Source organism: Gymnodraco acuticeps, unplaced genomic scaffold (genome assembly GCF_902827175.1).
Source record: "Gymnodraco acuticeps unplaced genomic scaffold, fGymAcu1.1, whole genome shotgun sequence".
NCBI lineage: Eukaryota > Metazoa > Chordata > Actinopteri > Perciformes > Bathydraconidae > Gymnodraco > Gymnodraco acuticeps.
Genome location: NW_022992214.1, coordinates 47,573 through 58,112, shown reverse-complemented (window position 1 = coordinate 58,112; position 10,540 = coordinate 47,573). Strand labels below are relative to the sequence as shown.

Sequence of the window (10,540 nt, the reverse complement as noted above, 5' to 3'; positions counted from 1 at the left end):
ACGAGCCATTTTGTGTGCGCGAGAGAGAGAGCGCACCGGTACCGGAGATCGTTGTTGTTAGCTTCTGGTGCTAGCGAGCTATGCTAACGGATATAAGGAGTCTTTTCAACAACAAAGTGGAGGAGAGTCCTCTCCTGTCAGACTGAGAGACTCAGTGAGCTAAAGGACTCTCTCAGTGGATCTCAACGTTTGGTCACCATTAATGTAAACAATTATTTCCGAGGCACACGTTTATATGATCATTATTGTTTTTAAAAAATAAGAGAATAAATGAAAAACAGGTATGAAATACTATATGACACTAAAACAACAATAAAGTTTAAAAGGGGAGTGATTTGTAAAATATCCATAAAGAAAAAGTAAATCTGTTCACAGTTCTGTTTCATCTGGGTGTTGAGAGATGTATCCATAGATCTCTTCATTTTGCTCTCAAAGTGCACCAGATTGATGCTTTTAACTTCAAGATTGAAAAAAATATCTTCCCGGGGGAGCTTGCCCCCGGACCCCCCTATGTGAGGTCCACACACCACCTATAAAAATAGCACTTTACCCCTGTTTACACCTATAAGCCGTGAGCTGATTATCGTGCCTTCATTGTAACAGTCGCGGGTACACTGTGTATATGCGTGTGGATTGTTGCAGTAGAACATTCCGCTGTAGCGACCGGTACATTAATGGGAAACCCTAATGTTTGAGCACCCTCTATGAAACGTCAAGCTACCCCACAGAACCCCCAAAATAAATCTCTGGCGCCGCCACTGAGCCTGACTATTTGTGTTGGGGGGGGCCCGACTTTTTTTCTCCAAAGGGGGGGGCCTGACAGAAAAAGTTTGAGAACCACTGGTCTAATGGAATAATCCACGAGCTCAGCCAATGAACCTAGCGATGCGAACATGGTAGTCCAGGAATGTTGTTGTAGCGGAGTTGGCTGATAAACGCTGCTAGCCAATGTGATTCGATGGTTAACTCTGTTCCCAGAGAGTAAAACCTCTCACAAATACCGCGTATATAACGCAAATACCTCGGACTTAGTGATGTATTAAGACATATGACAAAACATGACATAAAACAAGCATACAGCACTGTTTAGAATCCATTTGGTCTGGTTTAGCGTAACCATGTAGGCGGCCATCTTTCACTTCTGTTGACAATATGCAGCTACCCAATTGGTGTAGCACGATCACGTGACAAACCGTGGCACTACTTTTGACCAAGATATTATTACGCTTTGAAGGGACTAGTTCAGCCAATAATTACGTGCCTAGAAGAATTGACAGGAATTTTAGCGACGAACTTTTCTTTAGTGGATAAGCATGACTCGTTCTTTTTTATGAACTAAAGATTATGTAGTTCCACTTCTGTGGGAGCGGGATTTCTTTTCTAAAGGACTTTTCGAGGTTCACCTTGCGGCCTAACTGGGTTTACAACTAAGACACAGCCACGCAAAAACTGCAGCATGTGTACGGCTCCTTATGGGTACTGCAATTTTTGGAAGTGCCGGAGCGGAGCGGCGTTCTGGTGCTCTCCGTCAGAACTACACCCCTGTCAGACGAGACATATACCACGTGATGACACGTTAGGCTTGTGTTTGTGTTCAAGGACCCTGACCTTGGCCAGGAAAAACAGGCACTCACTTGTTTAATTATTTTGCGGTCTAGATTTCTTTAATTTTTTTTTTGCGTGTGTTTATAAATTACCTCGAGGGCCACACCAAATGGTCTCGCGGGCCGTATACGGCCCGGGGCCGGAGGTTCCCCACCCCTGATGTATCATATGTTCGCCGAATTGACATGAAAGCACTAATAAATGTAGTTTAATCCACTTGAGTTTACAACTACAAAAATAATTGATTTGTTTTTATATCAGTACGGGAGGAAATTCAGCAGCTCTCACTACCGATTTGTAATCCTAATTTAATCATCATCTTCACCACGATCATTTTTGTTTATGTTCGCCGAATTGACATGAAAGCACTGACAAATATGAATATACTGTAGTCAACTTCATTAAAACGTTATTAACGTGCCTAAACTCAGTAATTCACCATTTCTACGCATGACAACACACTTTGTCCGTGTTTGGCTCTCTCGCCGCACAGTGAAGCGTTCCCGCATTGACGTCACTTCCGGCTTCCCCCAAAACTTCAAAATGAGTCGAAGGAATTTCCCCGCGATGTTCGAAATTATTGATATTTATCGGAACGGTATCGCACCTTCTTTTTTAAGCTGACGGTTTGAGATTACTAGTAGCCCAATATTTCATTGCACAACAGCTGTTGGGAGGCTGTCACAGGCTCTTTAATGAAAGGTTTGTCTCAACAGTCACACATGAACATTTTCAAGTAAGCAAGTCATATTTTTCATCTGATGTGTGAGTGTCAACATTTCCAGGTTCCTCTTCTTCATGAACTTCATTGTTAATTTCCTCTGCTTCTTGTCTGCTCCCGGATCTTATTGCCCTTCTTAGCTGATTCCAAAACAGCGCTTGGGCCTGCGTCGGGTCAGTGCAGTCTGAGCTAGGCCACTGCAGATAAGTCTTTTTCAACATGACTTTCCTCATGCTGTGATAGCACGACACCTGCCTCTCTGAGATTTGCTCCAGAAACACAAGCAGGAGGACGTCCCGGTGCTCATCGAAGAGGCGGTAGCTGGCCAGTTGGATTTCCAGAGAACACCACTCACTCTTGAGGAAATTCCTGCTCACCACACAGATAGTTTTGCGGCTGCTATATACAGCAGAGACAATGTTGTCCACAATATTGCGGCCAAGCTCAAAGTCCCTGTGATGTAGACAAAGTTTAAAAGACGATCCATTGCCCTCCAGGTTCGGAATTAACTGGTCCATGACCCATTGTTCATCAGAGGAGTTATAGGAAATAAATGCGTCATATTTGCAATTTTCCTCCTTCTCTCTGAGTCTGCGCCACTGCTCACCAAACCAAGAAATGAACACATAGCAGCCATACTTCATTTTCCAGTACAGTTTGACATAAAGTAAAGGAGCTACTGTGAACAGGAAGATCACAACTGCTGTGCTAAGGAAGAAGTACTCTTCCAAATCTATGTAACAAACTTTGGTGTCAAAGTTGTGGAATCTGCTTTTTGCTTGGTTTGGGCACGGAAGATTGTAGAGATAGACCACCTGGGTATTTTGGTTGTGCACTGTCCAGTTTTGCAGCAAGCTGTTTTCACAGGTGCAGTTTAGAGGAATATTCCGTATGTCGAGGTAGTGAAGTTTCGGTAAACTTTCTAGTGCGTCCAAACGAATACTCTGCATTACATTGCGGTTGAGCTGCAGTATGTGCAACTTTTGTAAAGTTCTGAATACCCATATTTTCAATAGTCAATCGGGTCAAATTTCTTAGATTTTTAAAGATTCCTGGCTGTAGTTGTGTCACCCCAACACAGCAGTTATCTAACGTGAGGAAACTTAAGCCTGTCAGATTATCAAAGGCATCGGGAGGAAGATTAAAGATGTTATTGTTCGTTAGATACAGAGATTTTAGGGAGTGGAGGCCATCGAAAAAATGTGGGGGTAAAACTGTGAGGCCATGCGGTCGCTGCCCGTCCAGTTTCAGATCTTCAGTTTGCTGAGGTTCATAAATGGTGAACTGTCGTTGTCCTCGAGGAAGCAAAACGTATTACTCTGTAAATCCAGAAACAGTTAGCGTGTCTTGAAATACACGATGGAGGGAATTTGCAATCGTTTGGAGGTTGTTTCCATCGAGATAGAATTTGGACAGACTTTGTAGTCCATCAAGGCCAGATGGCTTGATATGAGTGATCTTATTTCCTCCTAGGTCCAGTGTGTTAAGATTCTTTAAACTGTGGAATGTCCTATTAAAAATTACAGAGATACGATTGTTGCGTAGGTTGAGGATTTTCAGGTTGAAAGTATCTTCAAAGGTCTCGCTGAACAAATCAGTTAAGAGGTTATTATCCAGACGGAGTGTCTCCAGCTTGTTTAACCCCATGAGAGCTTTACGATCGAGATAAGCTATTGTGTTTATGTTAAGCTGTAGTGTCCGTGATATTTGGTGTTCGATAGAAAGCATAAGAGCCGACCGATAGGATGCGGTTGTAGCGATAGCTATGTATTGGTTAAATTACCCATTTGTGGTGGTTTACAAGATTTCAGGAAGGTGAGATGGTTGTGTTCTAAATTGACGCTCTTTAGCATTGTCTGTCTATCGAGAAAGTTAAGACAACTTATGTTTCTCAGTTTATTGTGGGAAAGATCCAAAGCCTGTGTGATGTTAGGACATTGGTTAAGAATGTTGTTTGTCAGATTCACAATCTTGTTACTACCCAGTAGGGGTGTTGAAAATAATCGTTTCTACGATGCATTGCGATGTGGACGTGGACGATTCGGTCTCGATGCAGTGACGGAAGATAATCGGTTATAGCGTAGTAACGTTGCTTCCTGATTTTCCGGCCGCGGCTTTACTATAACGTTTTTTTTTCTGTCACTTTAATATCAAATCGGTCGGTGACGCAGAGATCAGGGAACAGACGTGACAGCGGCACAGCAACACCAAACATGGAGCAGTCTGCTTTATCCACCAACACAAGAACACCAGTCCAGAACCAACAGTAGAATGACCGGCTCTGAATCACTCCGTGTCGCTGCGGCACAGGGATTTATGTTTTAAAAAAATAATCGCATTACAATCATGTCAGGTTTTTGGTGGATTTAATTAAGTCTTGGATTGCAAAGTATGAATGTCCTCTAGCAATTTTCAGACGATATACGTGTAAAGTTTGTGAAGGCAGGAGGAAAAAAGCTCCCGCGATCACCGCCCCCCTCCCTGAAAATGTAGCCTTTATTTAACCAGGTGAAAGCCCCTTGAGATCAAAAGATCTCTTTTTCAAGGGTGACCTGCAGGACATTAGTTACACATGTAACATAAAAACAACAGAACAACAATAAGGATGACATACAACATAATGTGCAGGGTACAGTTTACAAACTCTATTTACAGTGACAGGTACCATGAGTATCAAACAGCATGTCAGCCAGCTGAGTTTTAAAATGATGCAGGGGAACCAAAGTGCTCAGTTTTAAACATGTTTGCAGACTGTTCCAATTTAGTGGAGCTGCACAACTAAAAGCTTTCTTCCCTAAGACAGTCCTAGCACTTGGCACATTTAATAAAACCACATCATGAGATCTCAGGCAATATGTACTTTCAATTAGTCGAGAGATCAGAGAGCAGATATAAAAAGGTAGTTTACCCAACATGGCTTTGTAAATGAACATGTACCAATGACTGAGCCTCCGTACAGTTAGTGAAGGCAGACCTGCCTTGGCATACAGGGTACAGTGATGAGTAAGTGTTTTACAGTTAGTAACAAATCTCAGGGCACTGTGATAGGCGGCATCTAATTTTTCCAGGCAATGGGCAGGTGCATTCATATAGATCAAATCACCATAGTCCAGCACAGGTAAAAAGGTCACAGTGACTAGCCTTTTCCTGGCCTCAAGCGAGAAACAGGACTTGTTTCTGAAAAAGAAACCTAGTCTAACCCTCAGCTTTTTAAGCAGGTTATTGACATGAAGTTTAAAAGTAAGACAATCATCAAGCCAGATACCTAGGTATTTATAACTGGTAACCACTTCAAGTACTTGTCCTTGCATAGTAACAATATCCAAAACAGGCTCTGGTATCTTTTTAGCTTTAGAAAAGAGCATTACCTTGGTTTTATCAACATTTAAAAGAAGCTTAAGTTCAGCAAGCTGAGTCTGAACAATGTTAAAAACAGCCTGTAATTTAACACCAGCCTCCTTAATGGAGGGACCTGCACAGTACATCACGGTATCATCCGCATAAAAATGTAAAGTAGCTTCATCCACATTTTCACCTAAACTGTTGATATATATGGAGAATAAAAGTGGACCTAAAACAGAACCTTGAGGAACACCATTAGCAATGTTTAACCACTCAGAAGACAGCCCATCAAAGTGAACACATTGGGACCTTTCAGAGAGGTAGTTCACAAACCAACCCACTGCATGGCTGGATATGCCGATACTGAGTAGCCTCTGCTTTAAGATGCGATGATCAACGGTGTCAAATGCTTTGGAAAGGTCAATAAACAGAGCTGCACAACTCTGCTTATTATCCAAAATACTAGTAATGTAATTTACCACTTTCATTGTCGCAGTGATGGTGCTGTATCTCTTTCTGAATCCTGACTGATGTTTAGACAGGATATCATTTATACATAAAAACTCCTTTACTTGGTCACTCACAAGTCGTTCGAGCACCTTAGCCAGAACTGACAATTTGGAGATTGGCCTAAAGTTATTTAAAATAGTTGCCTCCCCTCCTTTCAGTAAAGGCAAGACATAAGCAGACTTCCATACTTTTGGAATTGTATTTGTGCTGAGGGAGAGGTTAAAAAGAGAAGTAAGAGGTGGAGCAATAAAATCTGCAGCTAACTTTAAAAAGAAAGGTTCTAAGTTGTCCGGGCCAGCCGGTTTCCTAGGATCTAACTTGGATAATGCTTCATGAACAATACCAATAGTTAAAGGAGTAAAACTGAAAGGGTTTTCCAGACCACATTGTTCAGAGTCAAGGATTGGAGCGTTCACAGAAGCAGAAGTACAGTCAGTGACAGAATCAAACAGAGAGCCACAAGACACAAAATGCTTATTAAAGCAATTTAGCATAGTAGCCCTGTCTGATATAATGCCAGATGCTGTGGTGAGGCACGGAGGTAGCTCATTTGGGATATCACCAGTGGAAATCAATTTTATGGCTTTCCAAAATTTCCTAGGATTATTCAGGTTTTCTGTGGTTTAATGAGTGACAGGCTGATAGTGACCCGATAGAAACTTTATTATTCACTTAATCACTGAGATATAATGAAGCTAATTTAATCTCATACATTCATGGGATGTATGCAACAGTAAGACAGAGAATGTAAGTGTGCACCCACATGCAGTATTTTTGTTTGTATATGCTATTGTAAATACTCCTGTTGTCTGCTGTGTTCAGACTCAAGTCCTGTGTGTGATGCCACATTCAGGACATTCAGTGTCCTTTTTTTAACAGAAGACCGTTGCTAGAAGCTGCAGCTAGACTGCAGAAGCATTATTTTTTTGTTTTTGAGGATGGAACAATTTCACACACAGATATAGGGAGGCTAGACCTATACAATTCATTTATTTGGTTTATAAATGAATGTCAAGACATTTATGTTATTGATTTCTGAAGCACTTTCTAAATAATAAAAAGAGAGTTCATATGTATTTACTACATGTATGCATTGATGAAAAATAAGCCATGTGCAGTAATATAGAAAATTGAGGATGCAACGCATTGGTATGAATCGTGATGCATCGGGATATCGAATTGAATCGAATCGTTGACAGGATAATCGAATCGAATCGTGAGACCAGTGAAGATGCACAGCCCTACTACCCAGGCTTACATTTTGTATCGATTCCCCATTTTTTTCCTTTAACAATATGCATAATAACTCTGTGTCATTTTCAAGGCCCATGTCAGAGAAATCAACGTGACCTGCATTGATATTGCTGATGTTTAAAAACTCCATGACCTTGACACTTGTTGAACGCAAACGCAGATAGCTTACACGCCTTAAATCCACTCCTTCAAAAGCCATCGTAGGCAGCCTCTGATTGTAAGACAAATCCAGCACTTTGATGTTCTCGAGAAACGATTGATTACATCCTAATGTAGACAGATTATTTCTAGACAAATATAATGTAGTGAGGGATTTAGGTAGTGACACATTTGGGTGGCTGAGAGAGGTCAAATTGTTGAAGCAAATATCTATTTTTGTCAGATTTACTAAATGTGACACAGACTCAGCGACCTCTGAAAAGTTTTTCAGATGGTTTTGGCTCATGATTAAAGTTTCCAGTTTGAGAAGAGTGGAGAAAATGCCTCCGGGGAGCCGCTTTAATGTATTGTTTGTCAGCGAGAGAAAGGTGTGGTTGTGCAGGTCCTTAAACACAGCATGGTTAAGCTCTGATATTTGGTTAAAGGACAAGTTCAGAGACGTGAGATGAAGCAGGTTCTTGAAAGCAGATTGACCGATGGTCGTTATGTTATTATGATCTAGTCGGAGTTGCTCAAGTTTTTGGAGATGACCAAAGCTGTTGTCGGGAATGACCCCCAGATGATTAATTGAGATGGTGAGATTGATGGTAGATGACGGCAGGTCTTTTGTAATATTTGTAATCTTCGTCTCCTTCCGATTGACACATTTAAAGGTTCCTTTCCAGTAGGGTTTTTCAATGCAGTTGCTGTAGCTGTAACCACTGGCCATTTGAACTGCACCAAGAACAAATGCAACGGAAAACAGCCAATAAATTAGACTCGCCATTTTGCCAGTCCAGAGAAACGTTGTCCTTTAAATTATTTGGGCAGTCTCTTTGTTGGTTTGGTTTGCTCCTATACTATGTTGAACATGTCTGTAGAGCGCCTCATGTTCATCAACTGCCGGTGGTACAGGAATCTGAGGAAAGAAATGATGGATTTGTATTACTTGTCATGTTTACAGCCAATGTTTTTATCACACGTTTTGCTTCCAAGCAGACCGCAGTCCTTAGATTTAAATAGGCCACATTTTAAAGTGACACTAGCAGTAACCCCTTTACGCTCACTAAATCTCCCTACTTCTCTGACTTTAAATGTCAGTGTTGACAGAGAAGCTTTGAAAAATGGTGAGAATTTTTTTTAGAAAAAGATCATTGAGTTAGTGATAGTTTTGAGAAGACTTATGAAAGAATATAATAATGCTAACGTTTTTGAAAAGCGTTGTTCTAGAAATCAGAGAGAAACTACTGATCAAGGCATTGCATTGGATTTTATTTCACAAGCTTAAAACTACAACTTTTGCCAACAGTTTCCCTGCATAAGCAGACGGTTAATGATAAAGGCTATCTGTCAGAGAAAAAAAGAAATTCACAAAGAAGACAAGACAAATGGAGACGGAGAGTGGCCTGAAGTTCAGTATGTGACTGGTGCTGAAGCAAGGCTCATGGAGTAAAGGACAGCTGCCGAGCGAAGGGAAATAAGTGCAAGGAAATGCAACAACTGGAGCAACGCTGTAGGTGTGTCAAGGTATGAAGAGCACACACTCAGTGAAATGGGTCATTGTAATCACCATGTATTAAACCTCAGTGTTTATTATCATAGTTAAAACAAGTTCTTCTGTACATTAAAAAAAAATAATGTACAAGAAAACATGAGAAAAGGAGGTATGATAACGAAATTATTACTAAAGAATAAAGAACTATGTAGGCCTACTGTATATACAACGCACAGGATAATAGAGATATGTGTGGAAATGTCTGTGAACATGCAGAGTTAAGAGAGTATATGAGATTTATGCATCTATACAACCAACCTGTTCATGATTACATATTTTATAGCAGATACAATTACTAACCAGAAATTGATTAAAAGAGTACACAGTTATTCATACTTATAAGTCTGCTCTCGAAGTGCACTACAGTCATGCAATTTAAAATGTATACATTTTCCTTTAGGGGCCTCTGGACTACAGTAGAGGGTCAAAGTCATGGTTAACATCCTGTGGGAAACACTGAGATCCCCTCCAGGAAGTCACTGTCTGACAAGCCACATCACGTTGCATCACGAGACATCATGGAAATGCAGCTACCATACAGTATGTAGCAGCTTATGATCACCTTTAACCCAACCATCACCACAACTAAATGTTTTGTACAACAGTGAAATCGCTTTAAAGAATAATTGGTGTTCAGTCGGCAAATAGCTAAAGAATAATTCTGAACTAAGAGTGAAAGGTTCAGTAAACCGAGAAGAAAATCAAAGATGCCAGACAACATATTCAGCAATACTAAAACCATCAAGATAAGCTTTTTGAAATATATGACACCATATTGAAGCGTGAGATAATCATAACTCCTACCTCGTAGCGTGCAGAGATGTAGACCAAAAGCAAAAGCATAGAAAAGTTCAAACAGAGAGCCTATAGCATCCTATGTATGCCTTGGATAAACAAGCATATTGAGTATATGTTTTTTAAAAGTACCTCACCTTTCTCGTTCACAGGCCTCCCAACACTAAAGAGCCAATAATAAGCCACAAGGTCGAAAACAGGCAACGGCAAACAGTCGTCACTGATCTGTTCAGATGTAGCAATGAAACTGTCTTGTCACATTACACATTTTTAGAAGCAGGTTTTTCAAGATACACACGCCTCTGCACCCACTCACTGAAAGCCAGGGACGTGCACAGACACTTTGGTGGGCGGGTGCTCAAGTGAGAAAAAGGGCACTTCCCATAATCATTTATTTAAATAAAATGTAAAACAAAAAGTTAAATATAGTTGCACATCTCTGACTTACTGACCAATTTATTTTAATACCCTCACACTCACGCAATTGTTTAATACTCAACAGAATTCTACAAAATAATCAGCTAACACAGAGACAATGGTCTTCTTTAGTATTCACTACGCACAAGAGCAGAAAACAAACTAGTACAATTAATAGTTATTAAATGAGCAGCCAACAATCA

At 40.6% G+C, this 10,540-nt stretch overlaps 1 pseudogene; it reads right to left on the bottom strand.

Annotated features, from left to right (window-relative positions):
- Window positions 1-2,233: 2,233 nt before the first annotated feature.
- LOC117539616 lies at window positions 2,234-10,132 on the bottom strand (annotated as a pseudogene).
- Window positions 10,133-10,540: the final 408 nt, after the last annotated feature.